At 49.4% G+C, this 24410-nt stretch overlaps 1 protein-coding gene across 7 annotated transcripts in view; it reads right to left on the bottom strand.

The window, feature by feature from the left end:
- The window catches only part of ATP2B2 (ATPase plasma membrane Ca2+ transporting 2), a 381947-nt gene that overhangs the window by 289112 nt on the left and 68425 nt on the right, over positions 1 to 24410 (bottom strand). For all 7 annotated transcript variants that reach the window (XR_012090577.1, XR_012090579.1, XR_012090580.1 and 4 more), the window contains exon 2: positions 12547 to 12591. The gene's annotated coding sequence lies outside the window, so the exon portion shown is untranslated. The remainder of the gene's footprint in view (positions 1 to 12546; positions 12592 to 24410) is intronic.

Genomic DNA, 24410 nt, shown 5'->3' with positions numbered 1-24410 from the left:
TAAGCACTGGTCTCTATGATTTTTAAGTCATAGCTTTCTTCTCTGGAAGGTCCCTGTCTCCCTCCTCACTCCATCCACACCGTAGTTTTCTAAGATGCAAAGCCGACAACATCAAGCTCCCATTTTAAAGTCTGCAGTGCCACTGGGCGTGGTGACTTGTGCCTGTAGTCCCAGCTACTGGGGAGGCTGAGGTGGGAGGATCACTTGAGCCCAGGAGTTTGAAGCTGCAGTGAGCTGTGATTGCGCCACTGCACTCCAGCCTGGGCCACATAGTGAGACCTTACCTCTTAACAAAAAAATTAAAATCTTCAGTGTCTCTCACCCGCCTGTAAGAACAAGTCCTGACTCCCTCATCTGGCCTTGGAGGCCTGTCAGTTTCCTCTGCTGGCTCTCTGCAGTCTCTGCTCAGACCTGCTGAGCCTATCACCACATATGATCACATTTTGTATGTTCAAATCTCTTTGCAGTCACTCATAAGATTTTGGCTGCCCTTTGTTCCCTGAAGAACTCTTACTCATCTGCCAAGACCTGGTTGAAATGGCCCATCCTCTGTAAAATCTTTTCCAGCACCCTGAGGCCCCACAGGCCTCTTCTTCCCCTGGCCAAACACTCTCTTATCACACCTCACACGGTACTATAGTTACTTAAGCAACCATTCTCCTGGCAAGACTAGGGACACTGATGGGGAGAGGCCTATTTCAGTCCTACGGAACCCCTTGGTGCCTAGCAGGGAGCTGGTGTGCACAAGGCCCTCAATAAAGATCTGGTAAAAAATGAGGGAAGGAGCTCAGGTCCTTCGGGGAAGTCCTATAACCACTTTGCCTTGACTGCAAGCCAACAGCAACCTTCTTTCCCAGAATTCCGGGTTGCCTCGAGTTTCGGCAGAGCCAAGTCCTGCTGCTGCTTCACAGAATTAGCAGGAATGGACTCTGAGCTGTTTCCTCCTCCATTCGCAACAGCTATAGCCCCGGCACCAACAGCTCTATCAGCTCTGTCCCAGGGTCCTGTGGCTCCCTCCCAAACCCCATGGGTCCACTGCACCCACGTCCCTCACTTACCCTCCTGGGTGTGTGCCAGGCAAGCTGTACCCCAGGAGCGGTCCTCTCCTGTGCCCTGGGATCTGGGACTCCAGGCTGAGGGTCTGGAGGGCAAGGAAGTGTCTGGAGCTCTGGCTGCCAGTGGCAGGGCAGAGACACAGAGAGCCGCTGCTGCAGAACCCACAGCCACCCCCACCCAGGACTGCGGCTCTGGCAGCCGCAAGGAGCCTCCCGGCATCGATCAGCTCTGCTACTCCAAGCCTCCTCAGCACGCCTGGCTGAAGCCAGGAGCTTTCCAAGTGTGTGTAAAAAGAAAGAAAATGAAAGAAAATCAGCCAACAGAGGCCATCGGTGGGGGATTGGACTGTAAAGCACTTGCCAGTATAGAAATGCCACTGGATGGGCAGTGGGAGGTCCTCTGACAGGTGTGTGCAATGGGAGGGCTACCTGGAGGTCCAGGTAACTGAGCGTTAACCCTTTAAGAGCCAAGTCCTCTGCCAACTAGGTTTTGGGTCTTGTTTTGTTTTAATAGGAATGCATACAAAATCACAAGGTGCAGCAGCCCTCACTGGTACTCTCAGCACCTTTAGATGGCTCAGGGCTGATGAGGTGAACATCACTGTCATCCTAAGGGGCTAGGGCACTGCAGTGTCTCTGATCAATTCATGGGGGAGTGGGCTGTTTGGCCCAGCACTGAGTAACCCTTCAAGGACTGCAACTCCCTCTCTCCCGTCTTCGGCCACAATGGGGCTTTTGATGTCACCTCACCATCTCCATTTCCGTCAATGGGCTCATCGCAGCCCTGGAAAAATCCTGACTCAGTCTGACCATTCCTGGTTCCTTTGCTCCTTCCTGCTTCTCTTTTTGTCTTCTTGTGTTTATCATATATATATATATATATATATATATATATATATATATATATATATGAATGACAGGAGATATATATATATATATATGAGACAGGAAAAAATATATATCATGTGTATGTGTATATATATATTTTTGTCTAGCCCACTATTTCAAGTTCTGGCATTGGAGGTCTGATGATCACATTCCTCGAAGCCGAAGGGCATAAGCCTTTCTTCCAACCCTAAAAGTTAGTCCTGTCGTCTGGATTCCTGAAGCCTTCATTCCCTTTGGCTATTTGGGGAGCGGCCTAATTTGGGGGCAAGTCTAGGACATTTTGGGCTCTTTAGGTTTTGAGGCTAAGGGGTTCTTAGGGTGGGGATCAGTGTGAACTGCATTTGAGGAGAGTGGGCCATCTGGCTTGAAAAGATGATGGAGGGATAGGGGAAGGGAACAGCCAGGGCAGCCAAGGAATTGCGTTTGGATCCATATCAGCATCAGCCTTGGGGACCCAGCATGAGGGGGCATGCATGCCGGGCAGCAGCAGACTCTAGCCCAGGCTTGTGGTCCTATGGACCTGGCTTCCCATCTCACTTCCTCTGCTTGTCAGCTAAGATATCCAGGACAAGCTACTTAGCCTCTCTGAACCTCAGTTTGCCCATGGTGGAATGGAGAGAGTGGCACCCACCCTTCCTCGTCGTGGTCATCTTTAGTGAGAGCGTGCACAAAACTCCCAGCTCACACTCTGCACCAAGCAGCTGCTCCAGAGACCTGATTTCCTCTCTCCCAAATGACCCCACCCCCAAATCTTCCAAGGGGCTTATGGAAGACACTGAGAACTAGTAAGGAGGTTCCAGAAAGCTGTGAAATCCGACCCACAGCAGGAACCTGCCCAGGAGGTGCACAAATCAGGGTTTCTGGAAGGCAGGCAGCATGGACCCCCTGGGAGAGCAAAGCAGTCTCTGGCTTTTTAAGAACTGGCCCTGCAGCTGCCAGGTGAGGGTGGCAAAAGCAGGAAGGGGCAGGCATCCCCAGCTCACTCACAGCCAGCCTCTAGATCAAAGACTCTATCCATCCCCGTTCCCTACCCCTGATTTTTGAGCCCCTTTCAAAAACACATGCGCCCAAGCACAGCAGGATGTCATGCCTTCGAGGTGGCATCACTAGGCATTTTTCAGCTTCTAGCTGCTTCTCCTCAGCCCACTCACCCCCAGAATCTGCAACTAAACCCCTAACATATTCGCTGCATGAGGTGAATGGAGTAGTGGGGTCATGGACTTCCAGGTAAAGTGATGGAATTATAGGTTCCAGATTAAGAATGTTCTTGGCCTTGTTCAATCTTCAAGTTTCCTTCTTGCAAACAAAAGTGAGGCTCCATCCTCCCAAATCTACATATCTTCCTGGGTCTTATCCCTCTCCCAATTTCTTTTCTTTTTCCCTTCCCTTCCTGTCTCTCTCCTCTGCTTTCATGCTATAAAGATTTGGGAAGGAAATACCAATACATGCTGGAGGCAACCTTAGGCTGTTTTCTCTCGGCCTCAGTCTACCCCTGTGAGAACTGGGAGGCATAGAAGAGCCCTGCAGCCCTGGCACGCCGTGCGACTGTATGAAGCCCAGGAGAGGCTGGAGAACTTCACTTGGTGACCACACAAGGTTATAACAGTGCATCCTGCCCGGCTGGGCTCGCTGGCAGTCCCTCTCAGCAGGCAGCCCGCAGCCTGACTCAACCAGGATGCACTCATTTCACAGATGAGAAACCAGAACCTGAGGGCTCGCAGGGGTGCCTCCATAGATCAGAGACATTTTCAAATCAAACAGCTCCAAATCTGCCCTCAGGAGGCACCGTCCGCCTTCACCCCTCTGCCTGTTAGAATGGGGGGTTCCCACCACTTCTGAATGAGGGTGTGACTCCCGGTTTCAGCGGGACATTTCTTCGAAGTGCTTGCTCCCCAAATGTTATTTTAGGTCATAATTACACTCTCTGGCAGGGGTGGGCAAGGCCCTCTGACCCTGTTTAAAGACAAGGAACTGTGAGGGCTGTGAGCAGGGGCACCTCTCTGGCCTGGGCATGTTTGGCATTGGGGTGTGGCTGTGGAGAGCTCGGGCAGAGGGGTGTGGAAAAGTATTGGCAAAGGTCAGGGATACATCAGTGTCGTCCAGCCTCCACTCCTCTCCCCTCCAGCTCCCTCTTGCTTCAGTCCTGTCCACCGACATCTGCACTCTTCCCTGGCCAGAGGAAGGCAGCCCAAGGGGTCAAGGAACTGCTTGAGCCCATACCATCAGTGACATGTGCTTGGGGGGCACTGGGTCCCTCTTTTGAGCGACTCACATGGGACTCACGTGTTCCACTTCTGCTCTGAGTGGGTGCTCACCCAGGGATCTCCCAAACTCACATAGGCTTTTCTTGTGTTTAAGTCCTCATTTCTGCCTGTTCCCTCTCTCTACCAAACTTTGCCTATAAACATCCTTTCCAGTCGGCATTCACTTCTAACTCTGGTAATTCCTAAGAGTGTGACCTTGGACCAGTGACTCCACCTCTCTAAGCCTTAGTTTTCTTACCTGTAAAATGGAGACAACACCAGTGTCCTCAGTGTTAGATAAGAGAATGCATTTCAGGGGCCCAGCATGTTCCCAGGTACACAGAAGATGTTCAACAGAAATAGCTGTGGTTGTTATGTCTATCCTGATTATCCCCAGTTAGAAATGGTTTCTCCTGTGTACATTTCTGCTGGCCAGCTTTGCATTTTACACATGCTGTTGTAGAGTATGGATGGTGACTCCCATCTCTCCTCTCCAACCACACTCTGAGCTTTCAGAAGTCACCTACAACTCCTGGCTCAGCACTGGGCACATGGCAGGTGTTGCACATGCTCTCTGGTCACCAGGTGTGCTATGACAGCTCCCACTTTAACCCCTCCCCAGGCTCCCAGCCCCTCTGGGCTCTTCGTTCCCTATCTCTGCTTCCTTACCAAGCATTCCCACCTTAGTCTTCTTCGACTGGCTTTTGTCACCTCCCCTTTCCAGAAACCACTCAGTTCAAGATTATTGTGGCCCTCATCTTGCCAAGTCCAGAAGCCACTTCTTGGTCCTCCCCTTCCTTGGCCTGTAGTAGCATTTGACACTGCTTTTCACCCTTCCTTGCAAAGCACTTGCCTGGAGACCCTGCACTCCCTTGGTTCTACTCCTACCTCTCTGGCCCCTCCTCCTCTATTTGCTTTGCTGGCCCCTCCTCTCCCTACCACTAACTAAGTGTGGGATGCTTCAAGGCATAGCTGTGAGCTCTTTTTTTTAATCTCCCTAAAGACACTGGCTTCCTCGGTTATCCAGTCCCATGGCTTTAAATATGATCTATATACTGATATCTCCCTGAGCGGCAGATTCATAGCTCCAACTGCCTAAGTTACATTTCCACTTTGATATGTAATGAACACTTTAAAATTGACATGTCCACACCATTACCCTCCGTTTTCCTGTACCAAACCTATTGCCCCTTCTCTGGTCTTCTGCTAGTCTTAGTAAATAGCACCAGCCTCCACCCGGTTATATGGTTGTATAATAAAAAAATTTGACTGGCTTTCACCCCTGGTTCCTGGAAGGCAAACTCTAACTCCTTGGAAATTCCCAAGTGGTAGGAGCATCTCTGTTATTCATGAACCCCTTAGAGCACACCTGAGTTTATGCTAAGAGATGAGATGACTCAGGATGGGGGCTGGGCACCAGAAGGAACAACCATGCCATTACAGGGTTGGGGCTTTGAGCCAGCCTGGCATCCACCAAGGGGAGGGTGCTGGAGACTGAGTTCAGTCTCATGGCTGATGATTCAATCAATCAAGCCTATGTGATGAGGCTCTAATAAAAACTCTGGACACCAAAGCTCAGTGGAGTTCCCAGTTGGTGAACACAATGATGTTCCTGGGAGGTGATGTGCCTTGATTTCATGCCCTGAAAAATGTGTGGGAGCTCTGTGTTCAGGGCCCTTCCAGGCCTCACCCTGTGTGTGGTTGGTCTTGATTTATATCCTTTATAACAAAACAGTAATCACAAAAGTGGCACTTCTCTGAGTGTGGTGAGTCATTCTAGTGAACTACCAAACCAGAGGGGGTTGTGGGAACCCCTGAGTTTGTTGCCAGCTGGTCAGAACTGCAGGCAGCTTGGGGACCCTCCTGGTAGTTGGCGTCTAAGTGGGGGCAGTCTTACTGGGGACTGTGCCCTTTAACTTGTGGCGTCTGCATTAGCTCTGGGTGATTAGTGCCCTTGATGACTTGTAAAACACCATTGGTGTCAAAGCACACCCCATCACCTTTGATTCTTCTTTTTCCTTCTAATCTCACCCCCAATGTGAGAGTAGGTCAGGTCAGCTCAACTGTCACATCTGTTTGGAACATAGCTACTTCTCTCCTCCACTGCCACTGTCCTGGCCCAGCCGCCATCATCTCTCACCTGGATAATGGCAACATTCTCCTTACTTCCGCTCTTGCCCCCTGTAGCAGATTCTCCAAACAGCAGCTGGGGGAGCCTGCATCCCCCACCCAGCCCACTCAAGACCCTTGAGTGCCCCACCTCACCTGGAATTAAGGCACAGCCTCTCACCTACCTCTCTGACCTCACCTCTCACTTCTCCCTCCCCTGTGCTGTCCTTTGGCTTCCTAGCTTCCTTGATGTTCCCCAAACACCCAAAGCTTCAGCCTGCCTCAGGCTTTTGCTTGTCCCTTTTCCTGGAATGTTGTTCTTGGTTTTCATTCCCTCATTCCAGCCTGAAAGGTCACCTCCTCCAAGAAGCCTTCCCTGAGCACCTTATATAAAGTAGCCCCTCACCGTCTCTCCTCTCACCCAGGTGTATTCTCCTTGACAGCCTTTACAGCATATTACATGTGCATTTGTTTATTTGATTATTGTCCATCTCTCTCAGGAGAATGTCAGCTCCCTGAAGGCAGGAACTATGTCTGCTTTGTTCATTGCTGTATTCCTAGTGTTTGGCTCCATATGTATTGCTGAATGAATGAATAAATTGCGTGCCACCAAGAAAACTGGCCAGCTGGAAGAGGTATCATATAAATGATCTGGTACCTCATGGAACGTTTTGCTTTCCAGCTGGTTGTTATAAGGATTTATTTACACAGATGTGGCAGGAATCACAGTAGGGCTGTACAGTTTCAACAGCTTGAGCTCAAGAGAAAAAGTGCTTTGTTAGTAGGTAACAAACAGATGCTCTGAAAGCACAATGTACCAGGTCATTTCCTTCAAAAATCACTGCAAGATTAAACACGGAAACACAAGTGAGAAAAGTACATTGAATGTGCAGTCTCGTGACTTGGGTTTTAATCTTTTCTCCCGCATCGTAGTTGGGTGAGCTTTGGCAAGTGGCCTCCCCGCTCTGTGCCTCAGTTTTGTTGTCTGTAGAGTGGGGATAATGGTAATACCACCGACCTATGTCCCAGAGTGGCTGTGAGGGTTCTATGAGAGGCAGGATGGCAGCAGGCCCGAGGACTTTATTTGGTTGACTCATTTGTTAACATCTACAAGGGCATGGAGTCCCAGGACATTTGGGCAAGAAATAAAGAGTCAGTACCAAGTAGACCTCTAGGAATAGTGACCAATTTTCAGTCTCTCAGGAAAGTTGCTGAGAGAAGAGACTTTGCTATAAGAGAATAAGAGAAAAATGCCGAAGCCAAGTTGTTGTATTTATCGGGGCTGTTTCCTTAATCAACTGTCCCCTCAATTCCAGGATCTCAGGCACGGTCCTGGATTCTACCCTGTGAGTAGAGTGAGTGAGAAGCATTGGAGACACGGAAGCTGAGCATCACTTGGACACAGAGAGCAGGGGGCTGGTGGGATCAGAGGCCAGAGGTGAAGGCAGGAAGCACCCTAAGCCACTATTGTCAGGAGAGCTTGGATTTTAGCCTGAGGGCATCAGGAAGCTACTGGAGGGTTATAGTCAGGGAGTGATGTGAGCAGATCTGTGTTTTTAAAGGAACCCTCTGGCTACTGCCACAGGGTGGGTGATCAGGGACAGGTGTAGGAGTGGGAGCAACCAGGAGGCTGACCCAGTGGTCTAGGCAAGATACGGCAGTGGCCTGGATTTTGTGATGTCCCCAGGAAGTGGATAGAAGACAATGACAGTCAAGACACGAGCAGAAAAGAAGGGAGAGTCAAGGATGACTCCAAGTTTTGGATTTAGGCAAAGGCAGGAAGTAAGACATTTGCAGAGATATTTAAAGGTAGCTTTGCCACACTCTTACCCTACACTGAGCTCCAACAGTCCAACTGCCAGCCCCTCAGAGTGGTTTTGACTCACAGTGATCTCAGAAGGTCAGCTGACAAGGGACAGGAGGACCTTTAAGCCAGTGTCAAGGTCCACAGAGGTGAAGCTTTGTTTCTGCTACACTCAGCAACCATCACCAACCACATCCAACTTGTTCATCCTAGTCCGTCTCTCCACCACTGATTTTATAAATCAAAATCACTTTGGAGTTGATGCTAAGAAAAATTATTTTTTATATTCAGGTTTTAATGTCCAGAAGCCCATTTTAACTGTCAAATTATTTATCTCTAACTCACTGCTTCTCACTTCATGAGAGTTTCTTAGTAAAATTAATGTTTGCAGGCTGAACTATTTTGCTACGGCCTTGAGCAGCTACTCTGTGGTGGATGGGCTCAGTTGGGATGGTTGTACTGTTGCTTCTGGGTCTTGCTGGGAAGGTAAGGTGTAACCAAGTGCACCATCTACTTAGGTGTCTGCATCACACCTCTCCAGAGATTTCTTAAGGATGGAGACATGAGTTTTCCTTCCACACTCAACTCTCTCCCCTGATCCCACTACAGCTCCAAGTTCTGTGCTCTGCAAAATAAATGGTCACAGTTGCCAGGAACAAGCTGTGCCTGTTACAGCCTGAACTGTGGCCCCCAAATTCATATGATGAGATCCTAACACTTGCCACATCAGAATGGGACTATATTTGGATATAGGGTTTTTAAAGATGTGATTAAGTTAAAATGAGGTCATTAGGGTGGGCCCTTACCCAATCTGACTGGTGTCTTTATAAGAAAAAATTTGAGCACAGACATATTCGGAAGGTGAGGACACAGAAGAAGTCAGCTGTCTAGGAGCCAAAGAGAGAAGACTCAGAGGAAACCAGCCCTGCCAACACCTTGGTCTTGAACTTCTATCCTATAGGACTGTGAGAAATGAATCTCTGTGGTTTAAGCCCCCCTAGTTTGTGGTACTTTGTTATGGCAGCCCTAACATGAATACATGAATACAGTCCCAAAGCCAGCTCTCTCAGAACTGCAGCTCCAGGGACAGAAGGAAGACTATGTGACATTGACATTGGCTTTGAATAAAAAAAATTTGTTTTTGAGAAAAAGAATACTTTAGAATGAAAAGTGCCAACATAACCATTTTTCTTATACAGCTGACTAGCAAAATGCACACACACACACACACTGGTGGGGGCAGAGGATTTTTTCTTAACTCTAACTCCTCTTTGTGATTATATAAACAGTGAACATTCCACTGGGGGAAATTTAGAAAGTGCAGAAAAGCACAAAGAAAAAAACAAGTCACCTGTTATCCTCCCACACTTTTATATCTGTTTCTTCTATCTTCTCTTTCTCTCTCTCCCCAATCCTTTCTCTCTTGCTTACTTCTGTTTTTGTCTACCTATTTAAAAAAATACAGTTTGGATTAATTTTGGCAAATTGCCTTTTCACTTAATACCGAAATATGAACACTTTCTCCTCCATTATTAAAAATTCATCTCAAACAGTTTCAATGGCTGCCCAGAATCTTCCTTCTGTGATCTATATTGCCACAACCGACTCCCAGTTCCCTGTTGCCAGCCATTCGCGTAGTTTCCTATTGTTAACTAATATAAATACTGCTGTGATACACATCCTTGTAGATCAATCTTTGTATATATTTTGGGTTATTTCCTCAGGGCAAATGTCCTAGAAGTGAAATTACTAGTTCCTTATATTTTGAAAGAGGAAACTTTTTAAAAGCCTTTGAAACTTTCTAGTAGGTTATGCCACTTTCAAGGGTGTAACAATTTCTCATCACACATATTAAAAGATTCCCAGGGTTTCTGTTATAATTTTAGACATCTTCCAAAAATAAAAACAAACAAAATAAAACCCAAGTTACCTGCCTATAGTCAATACAAGAAAGTGACAGCCATCCCCAGATAAAATGAAGTTGCCCTTCAGGTGAGAGCCTGGTTACTTAAGAAAGGAAGGAAAGGAGGTGGCCTGGCTGTTTTCTCAGCATTTTGTGGAGTGGACACCCATCTTACAGATGATGAAATGGAGGCACAAAGGGGTAGAGTCACCCACGTGCCCAAGTCACGCAAAGCTTGAGAAAGAAACAGTCAGGATTGAAATTCAATTTTGCCTGACTCCAAAGACCAAGGGCCTGGCCATTATTCCAGAGGGTCTGTGAGTGCTGGTCTTCACACAGGAACAAACTCCTGAGTAGGGCAGCCGCAGGACGACTCCCAGATCCAGCCCTGGTGTCCTGTTCTGCCTTCCCATCTTGCCAGCAACATGAGGTAGTGGGTGTGCAGGACCAGGAAGATGCAAAGCTGGTGTGTGCCCTAAGGGAGCACAAGCTGGTGCGGCACACCTGACCCTCACCAGGTGATGGCCAACATGCCCACTTGGCCATCTGCTCATCTGGAACACAAACCCTCATCGCTGTGTTGACCCCACTAGAATAGCCACAGCTGTGTAACAGCCCAGACAAAGATGCACTAATGAAAACATGTATACAGATAAAAGCAGGAGGGAGAACAAAAATACCCCAAACATGTCACGGCAGGGAAGTGAAATTATGAATACATTGTTTTATCCATTGTCCAGTCTTTTACAAATGTAATGTTGTTTCTGTAGGGATGTGGTAGCAAAATAAGGTCTTTGAAGTCAGATGGACTGGGTTCCAGTCCTGCGCCTGAATGGTCAAGTTACTTTGGGCAAGTCACTTCACTTCTTTGAGCCTCAGTCTCCTTGCCTGCACAATGGGGATAATCATTGCATCTTGTTCTCAGGATGAACCTATGTAAGAGGTAATCCTCAGTACCGTGCCTGGCACATGGTAGGACATGGCAAATACCAGTTCTCACGCAAATTAGCACCTCACTAAGCCCCAGGCATGAACAAGGAGACAAGGCCCTACCTTGGGAGGAGTTGAGTGTGGAGAGGAAGAGACAAGGCTATCGAGGTCATGAGCAGTGGAACAGAAGTGAAAGATCAAGTCCACATTATTTTCAGAAAATTATCATGCTTTCGGTCTTTAGCTCATGATGGCAGCAAAACTGGAGGAGGAGGCATGCCTCACCCCTGCCAGCTCTTTAGTCTCTCCCCAGCATCACCTTTTGCTTTTCTATCAAAAGGTACCCACGCCCCAGTTTCCAGAGCCCTGCTCTCTTCTGGGGCCAATCTGGTCAGATCACTTCTACAACACACATGTATGACCATGGGTTTCTAGACCACGCCAGAGAGCACTTGAGAAAACAACCATGAAAGAAACATGTGCTTATTACACAAAACTTAGAAAACACAGAAAACCCAAATTGCCCATAATCTCTAAACTTAGAGGTAACCACAGCTGACCTATAGATGATATTTTGATGGAAGCTTTCAAGGTTCCTTCCCCATGCTCTTCCAAGGAGCGACACGCATGGTGGTGATTTGGGCATTGTGACAGGTCCACGGGGAGGGGGTGTTGGGTGGGGCAGGTTCTCTCTTGTCAAACTTTGGAGCAGCGGCTAATTCAGCCTAGGAAGGAAGCCAGTTCCACACACACCCACCTGCAAGGCTGTCAGGAAAGTGCCACCCCAGAGCCACTGGCAGGGGATCTGCTGGTCCATTCCAGAGAACTCCCAGGTAGTCCCCCCAGGAGAAAGAGGCTGTGTCTCCTAAGACTTGTTTGTAAACAGATGGTTCAGAGCCTCAAGCTTGTTTTCCCACAGACACTATGATGATGAGGGTTTCAGGCTAGCCCACAGTGGCCCCATTAACCCAAGACAGGGGCCAAAGACGGTGCTCCTAGGGCCAGCTCAATGCAAAAGGCCACTGAGCTCCAAGGACCTCTGTAGGCTCCCAGGACCCACTCAGGCTCCCCTTTCTCAAGGCTTCAAGTCAAAAACACCCCTCAGTGGACTGACCTCAGGGAGATAGTAATTGAAAAACCATCTGATGGTGTTAAAAGATGCTGACGTGTGGATGACAGATATGACAGCCCAGGGCCCACACAGGAATATTGCTCTTTATCTCAAAAGGACATTTAGTAAGCCAAGCACACTTCTCTTTTGGTAGAATATCACACCAAGGTAAAGTGGCAATGCGTAGGCTCTGTGAGGACTGGGGAGGCGGTCACCCGCTGGATATAAGCCCAAACTGCAGCTTTCAGACCTGCTTCTGCCTTTACTCCTCCTCTACTAATAGCAGGAGTTTTTGAAAGCCACTGCTGAGGGCTTCAGTGTTGGGAAGTGGGCTAGGGAGGCTGGGCATTGGACAATGGGGGTGGAATGGGGGTGGATGATTGTGCAGAGAGGCGGTGGGTGTTTCTAAATCAAGGCAGCCAGAAGCTCTGGATGCACACAGATGCGAGCAGGCTTCTATGGGTGCCCCCAGGTGAACCAGGACCCATGGCTCTCACACTCACCGTCTCCTTTGGGGTTCACGGTCCACGCTGTAAGTGCAGGGAACCCTAAGAGAAAACGAGATCAGAAAAGCACGTTAAGGCAGCTTGTATTTTCCGAGTCAGAAACTGGGGGCCAGGGATTCAGATCTGACTGAAACAGTTTTAAATGTACTGTTTGAGCCAATCCTAGTATAGAAACCGGAGGATTTCATGCAAAAGTCAGGCTTTCTGGCTCTGCTGGGGAGGGCTGCATCTCTGGGCCAGGTGCCAGCAGGATGGGCTCCCCTCTGCTCTGGTGTCTGATGCTGCGACCTGCAAAGCTTAGTTGTGCCTCCTCCCTAGAGACAAATCTCCCAGGCTTGGCTGGGCATCCTCCCCTCTCCCCTCCCTTTGCTGGATCCAGACACACAAACTGGGAACTCTGGAGGAAGACAGCTGGGCTTGTCTCTTAGAGAAACCAAGGGTGAGAAGGTAAAGTCAGGCTCTGGACAAAGTCTGGGGTTGGGGCCCTTTCCAATATCCCTGGCCTGTGGCTCTGGGGACTGAATCAGTCAGGGATTTGGGGGCATCCCTGTCATTTGAGGAGGGTTTAAGGAAGGAACTCTACAAAGGTGTGGCAGGAGTAGGGAAACCCGGAAGGATGGTGCGGTTCCTGGGACAAGCGAAAGCGGTGAGGCGGGGGGGATTCCTTTCCTGCACTCCTAGTCCTGAAGGAGATGGGAGGACGGGGCAGCTTCCAGAGAGGGCTGTGCAGAGCAGATGCTTGATGGGAGCTGTCACCTGTGATCAAAGCATGCAGCCAGCCCAAGGGACCCTGACCCTGAGGGAGGGAGTTGGGAGGCTACACACTCTAACTTCCCTCCTGGTCACTCTATATCTCGCCAGAGCTACTCATTGGCCAAACCTAACAGGAAACCAGAGGGAGAGGACGCCCATTGGTGCAGCCCTTACCAGCCACCTCCCTGGACACACAGCAGGCAGGATACCAGTGCTGAGCAGATCCTGAGGGGCAAATGGCAGGCATCCGGCACCATGGCCCTGCCTCCCTGTGCCCTACTCACTCACAGGGTTCACACCCTCAGGCCCCAATCCAGGGCTAACCAGGTCCTACAAAGTGTCTGAAGGCTCCATTCTACCTCACTGACTATGAGTTGGCACTGAGCACTTGGTGCCGAACCCTCCTGAGCTCCGCTGTGCTGCTCAGCTGGCCTGAACCTGAGCTTTTGCTCTGTCCTCTGGCGCCCCGCCCTTGCTACCCTCACCTTAGCACCTGGAGCTTGCTGGGCCCTGATCTTCCTTCCCCCCTCCCTCCAGCCTGTTCTCTTCTACTGCACACCCTTCAAATTCCTACCACTGTTGAGCCAGCCTGTCCCCTTCCCAGAAAAACAGCCCATCCCAGAGTTCACAGTGATCCAGGAGCCCAGTTGCAGGGAACCCACAGCCACGAGGCCAACACAGAGCAGTCACGGGGCCAGCTCCGGAACCCTAGAGCTCCCTGCCCCAAATCTTTTCTGGGAAAAACATGAGCCCGACAAGAGGCAGCCAAATGCAGGGTTTCTTGGAACCTGGAATTAGAAGTGATCGTCAGCTTCAGCACCTGCTTTGTATAGATGGGGAAACTGAGGTCAGGAGAAGGGTGGAGCTTGCAGTGGCCACACAGCCAGAGAGTGGCAGTGCCAGTATTTTGTTTGCTCACAGGCTGCCCCTTCCTTCTGGTCTGGGATCCATGAGGCCGTGGCCATGTCAGGAGACTGGAGTTAGCTCCCTTTGACAATAGCAGTGTTACTAATAAGGCCAACTTGGAGGGGTTCCTCTGAGCAGGCACGAAATCTAAATCTAAATCTAAAACCCCAGAGTATTTACTCCTCACTACAACTGCATGAGGTGGGCATTGTTATTACTCCTACATTACAGGTGAGGAAGTTGAGTCCCAGGGAAGTTACATGGTATTCACAGCACAGAAGCAACCACGTCAACATGACGATAAGAATAACCAGCACCGCTGGCCAGGCTGTGCTCCCGGGCTGGCCCTGTGCAGAAGCCCTCACATGCAGTGCCCCATTAAGCTTTATCTGGAGCATCACTAGCTGCACGGTCATTGAGATGCCCTCACTGTTTTGTTCCACGCATTGGAGCAAACTGACCTGTGAAATTAGGCCCACGTCTCCACGTCTGCTGACCTTCTGTGGGCCTTTCCCTGATGTCTCCCTGATGCCCATACGAGGCAGAAAGCTGAAAACTGGCCACCTGTCACGCCCAGCACCTTCTAGCCATGCTCGAGGGGCCTCCCCAGGCTCCCCTGGGCCCACCTGCTCCCTGCCTAAGGCCCTGAACTCCTGTAGACTGTAGTGTCATCCTAGGGCTGTGGGCGGCTGTCTGTATCAGTGGTGCCCACGTCTTCTCCAACAGGGACTGCTGGGATGAAAGATTGATGAGTGATCTGTCCTCACTAGTAAATTTTTAATTACGGAAGAAAGGAGACCCCAGCCCCTGGCCCAAACCAGGACTGTGGGGAGGACGGTTCTTGGATGTCACCACCGTTAAAATTTCATCTGCATTGACAGCAGCCATGAACCCTGCATACAGGTTTTTCTGTCCATAAATGAAGGTGAAGGCCTGGGATGGAAAACAATTGGTGAAATTGGAAAAATCCCCTGACTTCTAACATGGATGGTTCTGGAATGATACGTGAGTAACTGAGCTTAGGCCCCCAGAAGGCCAGGGGCAAGTCCAAGCAGAGCAGGCAGTGGGTGTGAGAGGCCGAAGCCATCCCAGCTGTTGGAATCTATGATTCTTGCCCTTCTAAATTGCAGGTGACCGCACCTCTCACCCTGGATCCTTTTACAGTGAACCAGCTGAGATGGGGCTGAGCTCAGAGCATGGCCTGGGGGCCTTGCAGAGGCTTTAATCAGGAACAGGGCCCAGGTAAGCCACTGTCCCAGAAGAGCAGGATGCCTGTGGGATCATCCATGACTCAGGTGGGCCTAATTTCACAGGTCAGTCAGCAAAGTGAAATCATCGCCTGGGCTTGAATCTTGGCTCCATAGCTTCCTGGCCCATGTTCTTGGGCAAGTCACTTCAGCCTCCTGAGGTTCAGTTTTGTTTTCCATAAAATGGGGGTAGAAACAGCTCCTGCAGAGGGCTGTGGTGAAGGTAAGAGGAAAGGATGTATAGAAAACACTGAGCACTCTGCCTGGCCTTGGTCAGTTCCTTTTATTTTTTTTTTATTTTATTTTTTTCCTGAGGAAGGGGCTCTCTCTATTGCCCAGGTTGGAGTGCAGTGGTGCAACCACAGCTCACTGTAACCTCAAATTCCTGGACTCAAGCAATCCTCCTGCCTCAGCCTCCTGAGTAGCTGGGACTACAGGCACAAACCACCACACCCGGCTAATTGTTTAAAAATTTTGTTTGTGGAAATGGGATTTTGCTAGGTTGGTCTTGAACTCCTGGCTCAAGCAATACTCCCACCTTGGCCTCCCGAAGTGCTGGGATTATAGGCCTGAGCCACCGTGCCTGACTGGTGAGTTCTTGATCAACAACCAAACAAGGAAGAATAAACTACCCATTCTACTTTCAAATGGTTTATAAACTAGTGAGGATCTCACACAGCCCAAAAACAAAACTCGAAAGGAAGAATGGAAGGGGAGAAATCAGGGCTGGAGGCGAGGGATCATTTTAACTTGGCGGTGGCAATCAGGGAGGCTTCACTGAAGATGAAAATACACCTCCAAGCACTTTCATCCTTCGAAAGCTCAGGGACTAATCTCCTCGGGTGGAAGTCCTGCCTGCATCCTGAAGTTCTCTCTAGGAAAATTGGCTGGCAATGAGGTTCCAGTGTGTACCTGGTTCTCTGTGATACCACTGTTCAGTCAATAAAGTCATGAGTCATTGGCTCCAGGAGCCCCAGGATTTCCACAAGTCCTGTCTCCTCCAGGAAGCCTCTCAGGATTGCTTCAGCCCACATGAACCTCATTCTTCTCACGTGCCAGTAGCACCCAAGGCCCAAACAACATGCCCTAAACAGCCTGCTTCCAAGGTAGAAGCCTTGGGTTCTAATTCCAACTCCACCCTCTGCTCCCTGTGAGATGTTAGGCAAATGCCAGCTGCTCTTGGGGCCTGAGTTTCCTTGTCTGTGGAAAAAGGGTTGGACTAGCTTAGAGTCCCTCAGAGTGAGCTCTGGGGAGCACTAGTCTTTCAAGAAGCTCCCTGTAGCTCCCATCCCCCTTGTAGATTTCACAAGGCAATGACTAAGGCTCTGATAAGTCCTGCGGCATAGAAACCAGCTTAGTTTGGTTTGACCCAGCATTTCCCATATTAACTAGACTTTGAAATCCTTTTTGGAATAAATTAGCATTCCTTAGAATATACTTTAGGGAATGGTGGCCTCAAAGATCTCTCAGGTACCTTCCTTCGCTGTCATTCAGAGATTTAGTAAGTCTAAAGTGTGGAATTTCACCCCTTCAGGAACTTCTCCAAAATGTCTTTCCTTTATTTCTGGCCGAGATATGAGGCCCCCCTGCCTCTTCCAGCGCTCAGGGCAGGCTCTATGTCTGGGTCTCCGTCACAAGAATCCCTGTGTTGCATTGGTGGGTGTGTCTCAGCCTGCAGTGGCCATATGCTCTTGAAGGAGGGACTGTTCCTGGACGCTGGTGTGTCCGGGGGTTGACAATCTCAGTGCCTGAAATGTCAGTGTATGCTCAATCAAAGTTTTTGAACACAGGGGTGAGGTTTTAAGTATTTAACAAGCAGCATGACCTTGTCATGTGCCAAGGGGGATGCTAGCTATAAATAACTAACAGGGCTTTCCTGACCTTGCTTGTCAGTCAAACATCAGCCCTGGTGGAATGAATGAATGCATGAATGAATGAGATATAAGACCTGTATAAGAGATTGTAACTATTAACTAAAGAGGAAAAGCACTTTCTAAGGCAAAGCCCAATGTTGTTTTTTTAAAATGTTTTCCCTTTTCTGGACTTTTCTGGCTTGGCTGTTCAGATGTGCGGGTGAGGGCTTGGTGGTGCAAAGATACCGGACTCCCACCATGGCACCAGGCTGGAGCCAAGGCCAGATGGGAAAGCAGGCCTTTCTGTGTCCTTAACAGAGCTGGCAGCAGCTTTGGTATTTCAAATGCCCTTCTGAAATCTGAATCCAAAATGAAACAATTTTTCAAGTAAATAATACCATTGATGTCAGTGTTGCTGCAGGAGGTTCAGCAGGCCCCAGAAACTCAGAGGTGAGAACGTGCAGGGCGCCCTTGGGGCACAACCCAACCCAAACGTGGGTATTCTGGCTACACAAGGTCTCTGGCTCCTCGAGGCTACCTGCCTTGCAGGGGAAGGAACAGTCTGTGGGTACTTAAGGCATTGGCCTAGCTAAGAGACATATTTTTTTTCCTGATTATACTTGATAGTGCCCCAGGGACATTCAAAAATGCCACACCTTGGGACCCCATGCTGTCATGGGCTTCGGGGGCCTGGGTCAAGAGTGAGAGGGTGAGGGGTGGTGGAGCCAGGGGGAGGAGTCTTGCAGCTGCAGGGGAGATAAGAAAGGGTCAGGGCCTTCTCTGAGTGATGGGCTGCCCCTGGCACCTGCTGAGCTCCCGGATGGGATGGCTTCAGATTCCCGTATTGGTTTCCTACTCGGCCAGGATTTGACGCAGATACTCCCTGGTTTGGGTTACAGAATCCGGATCATGGCTTCCTGACCCTTGGCTTCCTGGGCAGTTTGTGGAGGAGGGGGAGGTGTTGAGTTTTCAAGAGGGGCCGGGTCCAGGGTGCATTCGGAAGGCTTGGAGAAGAGTGGCCAGGATGGAGCCAGGGCTACCCCTCTGGCAGGAGTGGTGCCCCCACACTCAGGGACCTTCAGCGGGGACCCCCTCCCATTGCCACCCAGGGAGGGGAGGCACACTCTGGGAAACCTCTCCAAGGAGAAAGTCTGAGTTTAGTGTGCGTATCTTATGTTTAACACCTCCCCGACGCTTGCTAAATTCTCTCTTAAACAAGGAGAGCAGACCTCCACTGGTAGGATGCAGTATCCACCCAGGATTTAATAGCATCAGCAGTCTGCCTTCTTTTTCTAAAGTTTTTTTAAATTGTTACTTTCTATTTATGACAGCTGTTACCATTTTTTCCCATTTATGGTAGCAATAAAGTTTCACTCTAAAATAAGTTTATTTTGGTTAAAAAAAAGTGAGCTCATTTGAATAAAGATTTTCAGTACTTTTTAGCACAGGTGTTCTGATCTCCAGGTGTGGAGGGAGGGAAAGAAACAACTGGAGTTTGGGAAACTCTCATCTAGTCCAACCTACCCACAGCAGAGATGGGCACACTGAGTCCCAGAAGACAGAGGCATTGCCCAAACACACCTCGTTATAAAGGACTGAGGCAGGGTAAAGGACTCAGAGTTGGGGACTCCAGCCTTTTTCCACTTTGTTGTTTCTTCTTTGTGAGGCCAGGATGTGAATGTCTCTCTTGGTGTGATCCTCACAAGGTTGGGCGGGGTGGGGGGAATGTGGGCTCATCGACCTGCTGCCCCCAGGGTCCTGGGGGGCTCTGTAGGGGCTGGAACTGAGTGAGCCTTTACATCTCTACCCCACAGAGCCGGTCGCAGAATTGATGCTTAGTGAGAACCTGGTGAAAGGATGGATGGATGAATGGATGGCTAGAAAGAAAAGTGGATATATGGAGATACAGATAGAGAGAGAAGGGGATGGACAGATGGATGGATGGATGGGTTGGTGGATGAATTGGTGGTTGGAGAGGTTGATAAATGAATAGATGGAGATACAGATGGGGAGAGAAAAGGATGAGTGAATAAAAGGATGGGTGGAGATGTCAATGAATAAATAATTTGGCTGATGACTTAGGATTCTCCCTGTCCCATTACCTACCCAAGGTTATTTTCATTCCTTTAGAGAACTAGCAGAAAGTTCACACACACACACACACACACACACACACACACACACACACCCTTTTCATTTACCAGTGAGACACTGAGGCAAACAAAAATGACATTGCCCAGGGGTCCAGGGCCCGGGCTTCTCATTTTGCTTTTGAAACTCACTCCCCAGACTTGGATGAGTTGCCTCCCTTCTCTGGGCCTCCATTTCCCCATGTGTAAAACAAGAGTGAGTGAGTCAACTAAGTCCCACCCTCCTATCATCCTGTGGCTCCTTTAAGGCCTTCCAGACGCCAAAGCTTCCCCATGCCCCACAGTGTGGACGGCAGGTTCTGAATCTGTCAGATAGACTGGGCTTCTCTAAGAGGCAGGTGCTTTCCTGCAAGGGGATGTGCCAGAGCCAGCCAGACAAGCACATGGTCCCTGGGGGCAGCATCAGCATCTTGCTCTGCCTTTGGGACCAGCTTATGTAAAGGAGAGAATATTGAAAAGACTGGTGACATGAGGTCAAGGCTTCAGTACCCTAAGAGATGCCTCCTTTCCTATATAAAGCTGTAATATGGAGGCCTGGACAAACAAAGGTGGGAGGACAGGGCAGGGGCAGGAGGGAGAGGCTTCTGGGTTAGCCAGTCCTGGGTTCAGATCCTGCTCCTGCCACTTCTTAGCTGTGTGACCCTGGGCCAGTTCTCCCAGCCTCTCTGAGCCTCATCATCCTCCAAAATGTGAGAAAGATGATGCTCCCCCTCGCTGGAGCCTTGTGCAAGGTTGGGTGTAATAGATGCTAGCTTACTGTCCTTCCAGTCTGTGAACCGCAAGGGAAGAGCCTGGATCTTCTTCACTAGGAATTTCCCCACTTAGTAAATGTTTATTGAGCACTTACCATGTGCCAGGCCCTCTCCCCTGCTTTGGGCATGTGGTGGTGAGTTAAGGCAGCCCCAGTGTCTGACCTCGTGGCCTTCACAGTCTGATGGCCATTTACCAAATAGTCACTCAAATAAGTGCGAAATGTCACCTGAGATAGGTTCTGTAAAAAAGGTGGGGTGGAGGAGGGGCTACATCCTGGGGCCCACTTTGTGTGATGATCCTGGGCCAGGGTCATCAGGGAGGCGACTCAAGCTGAGACCTGAAGCTATGCAGGTGAGGAGCAGGTACAGGTGTTGGGGGCAGGGGAGAGGCTGGGCGATGCAAAAGCCTTTTGCGGGAGGGGTGTGGCACGTTCCAGGACCAGTGGGGAAGCCGGTGTGGCTGCAGCAGGGGGTGAGGACCTGCATGGCCTCAGACGAAGCTGGAGATGTGGCAGAGGCCTGACCACCCAGGGCCTCAGGAGCCTTTGGACTTTCTCCTGAGAACAATGGGGAGCCATTAACAAATGTACAGTGGAAGGGTGAGAAGTCTGTCCTTTGCGGGTAGACAGTGGGTGCAGGACTCCCAGAGGGAGGCTGAGAGCAGTGAGGTGGCCATGCCACCATCCAGGCAAGAGGCAATGGTGGCCAGACTGGGTGGTGGCCACAGAGTGAACAGCAGCCAGGAGCAGTCCTTCTCCAAGCTCTGGTGAATGACTGAGGTGCAGGGAAGAGATGCCTGTGGAGTCCTCTAGGACGTCCTCTGCCTCCTTTCACTGCTCTCTCCTAAGGCCCTGAAGCTCAACCACAGCCCTACAGCCTGAAGCAGGCCTCAGCACAGGACAACTTCCCTGTAGTAGGGCGTCCATGCAATAGTGAAAGTGATGGCGTTCACAATTCCGACCCACGGACTTCACTGTTTACAATCTCCTTTCACAGCCTTTATCGTAGTCGCTCCTCACAGCAACTGCCACGGTGGGAAAACCCAAAACCAACCTCTTTCCTGCATCCCTTTGGAAGTAGAAAGGCAGTCACCACGGTGGGACTGTGGTTATAAAGTTGATGCTCATTATTTGTGGTAGTTCTGCTCTATAAAGTCACTGTGGGTGCTGAATTGGCAAATACCGAACCTTTGCTCCTAGGAAATAGGGGGTCAGGTTCCTGGGAACCTCTGGTCACAACATTTTCACCAACAGATCAATATATAACCTTGTTTTAAGTATTTTTTGTTTGTTTAAAGATGCCTTATTTAATACCTATCATTGGCTCATTAACGTTGGGCTCCCAGCCAACAGCACCATAACTCACGCCTGGATGAAGCTGCCTAACACACCGTTTTCTCCGTAGGGCACAGCCCGGCCTTCTTGGCTGAGGAACACAAAACAGCACGGCAGCACCGCGCTTCGGGGCTATTTCAAACAGTAAATCCACCAACAGAAAGCACACAGAGTGGGAAATATGCGGTACCACACAGACTGCAGAAGGCACCCCTGCTTATGGGACGAGCTTAAAGCAGGAAGGCAGAGCGTCACCTGGCTCCACCTCCATTGGGGACATGCTGCGGGCAACTCCCATTTTCCACCGCTCTGCACACGCCTACAAATCACCACAAAAGCACTGTGAGTATTGATCTGGGCATACACATTATCTGGGTATATACATTTTAAGGAGGAGGCGAACTTGCGCATATGGACTCCACAAAGAAGTAGGATGTGTTGATCACTCATTTGTTGGTGTGGCCCACTTCCCCCCGACGGCCTTCCGTGTACCACATGCCTCTCCGGTGCTTGGGAGACCACAGGCATCAGCTCAGCCGACCCTCACCTGCCCTGTGGGTAGAGGCGTTGTTTTTCGGAGGCAAAGGCATAGAGGTTTGGTTGCAGGCGGAGGGTCCCACAACTGGGAAGTGGCCAAGCAGGGATGAAACCCAGGGATGCTTCCTCCAGAGTCCAGCTCCACTGCCCAGGCTTCACCTGCACGCTCTCATTCTAAAAGCTGTTTTCACACCAAATCTCTTCAAGCCCTCTTTATTTCCCACTTCCTGCCAAGTAAGCAGTTCAGCTCACAAACTATATTAATCCCTGGCATAAATTCATTTAAACAAAATATTGCCAAGCAACGCAAAAGCAGAAATCCTCTTACAACCCACATGGGTATCGATGCTGTGCGTGTGGAAGGGCTGAGCCTCTTAGTGTCTGATTGTAAACACACCCAAATCTGTGACAAAGATGGGGCAGAGCCAGTGGAGAAGCCACCAGGACAGACCCCTTATCCTCGGGGACAGACTGACCTCTCGCTGCCCGTCCATGGCTGGGAGCGTGGGGCGTTGCTCCTTGCCTGCTGGTTTGACTGAGTCTCCCCCATCCTCACAGACAGCAGCAGGCAACACTTAAACGCTGGCCACCTTTGAGTGGTAACACAGCTTCATTCAAAAATTTTTATTTTTCACTTTTAAGTTCAGGAGTACACGTGCATGTTTGTTACATAGGTAGACTTGTGTCACAGGGGTCTGTTGTACAGATTATTTCATCACTTAAGTATTAAGCCTAGTAGCCATTAGTTATTTTTCCTGAGCCCCTCCCTCTTCCCACCGTCCACCCTCCAAGAGGTCCCAGTAACTGGTGTTCCCCTCTACAGGTCCATGTGTTCTCATCATATAGCTCCCATTTATAAGTGAGAACATGCACATGCAGTATTTTGTTTTCTATTCCTGCGTCAGTTTGTTGAGTATAATGACTTCCAGCTCCATCCATGTCCCTGCAAAGGACACGATATTGTTCTTTTTATGGCTTCATAGTATTCCATGGTGTATAGGTACCACATTTTCTTTATCCAGTCTACCACTGATGGGCATTTAGGTTGATTCCGTGCCTTTGCTATTGGGTAACACAGCTTTATGATCCTGCATATTTAATTTTCCAGAGCCCCCATTTGTAAAATGGCTCAGGGGAAGTTATTGTTATTAATACTCTGCATTTATACTGCACTGAAAACTTTATAAAGCACTTTCACACCCAGTGGTTGGCTCCATGTTTCTCCAAACTGAGAGGTAGGTAGTGCTATTAGCCCAATTTGGTAATGAGGAAAGCAAGGCTAAGTTTGGGGGGTGGGGAGCACACAGCCAGCAGGAAGCCAGGTTGTGATTTGAACTCACGTCTTTGGTTTCCCAGTGGCACAGTCTTTCAACTACTTCCTCAGGCAGAGAAAGAATAATTTCTTCTTTTGGTGGATCGATTCCAAATTGGAAAATGTGTTTCAGAATAGAAGGGAGTAGTAATGAGCACAGACCCTGAGCCACACAGCTTGGTTTGCAGCCCAGCTGTGTGTCCTGGAGCAAGTTACTTACTCTATGTGTTTCAATTTCTTTATCTGTAACTCTGTAAAGTAGCATCTACCTGGGAGGGTGGTCACAAAGGTTAAATGAGTCAGTATTTATAAAGTGTTTAGTACAGGATCTGGCACTTAGTAAAATGCTACTTAAATACCTAGGCATACATCAGAAGAAAAAAACATTTGCAGAATTTGCTGTTGCCCAACCTTTTTTATTTCCTAATGTGGCTGAACTACACGTTGATTTGTTGTAATTAATATTACTATTAATAGCCAAGTGCCAGGTCCATCTTTCCTTTAGGATAAACATTATTAACCCATTTTACAGATGAAGAATCCTGAGGCTCAGAGACGTGACATGACATGCCCAAGGTCACACAGTTGGCAAGTGGCAGAGCAAGGCCTCCAATTGAGCTCATTCAGCCTGTGCTATTAATCAAACTGCCACCCCTCTAATTAATGGCACTCAAGCTCCTTGAGGTCCAGGCTTTGGGAAGGGAGGTCTTTGCAAGGCGGCTGCTGTGGACATGGTGGGACAGACCATATAAAGTGGACCTCACTCCCACCCCCAGGCTGGCCCTGCACAGGTCCTGGCAGCCTGGAAGACAGCCTCAGGTTCCATACAATGGGCTCTGCCTCCCTTAGAAAGGAGCCTCAGGTCCCCTACATGCTAAGAAAGAAGGATCAGAAATGTTTCCATATCAAATATAGCATCAGGATTAAAATCAGAGCGGTATTTGGAAAGTGCCAGGAGATTTAACGTGGCTTGCTGCTAATTTCCTAGTTTTGTTTCTTATAAGAGAGGTTTCAGGA

This window comes from Chlorocebus sabaeus, chromosome 22, assembly GCF_047675955.1.
Source record: "Chlorocebus sabaeus isolate Y175 chromosome 22, mChlSab1.0.hap1, whole genome shotgun sequence".
NCBI classification, from domain to species: domain Eukaryota; kingdom Metazoa; phylum Chordata; class Mammalia; order Primates; family Cercopithecidae; genus Chlorocebus; species Chlorocebus sabaeus.
The sequence above is the reverse complement of the archived record's forward strand: the minus strand, read 5'-3'. Positions and strand labels throughout refer to the sequence as shown.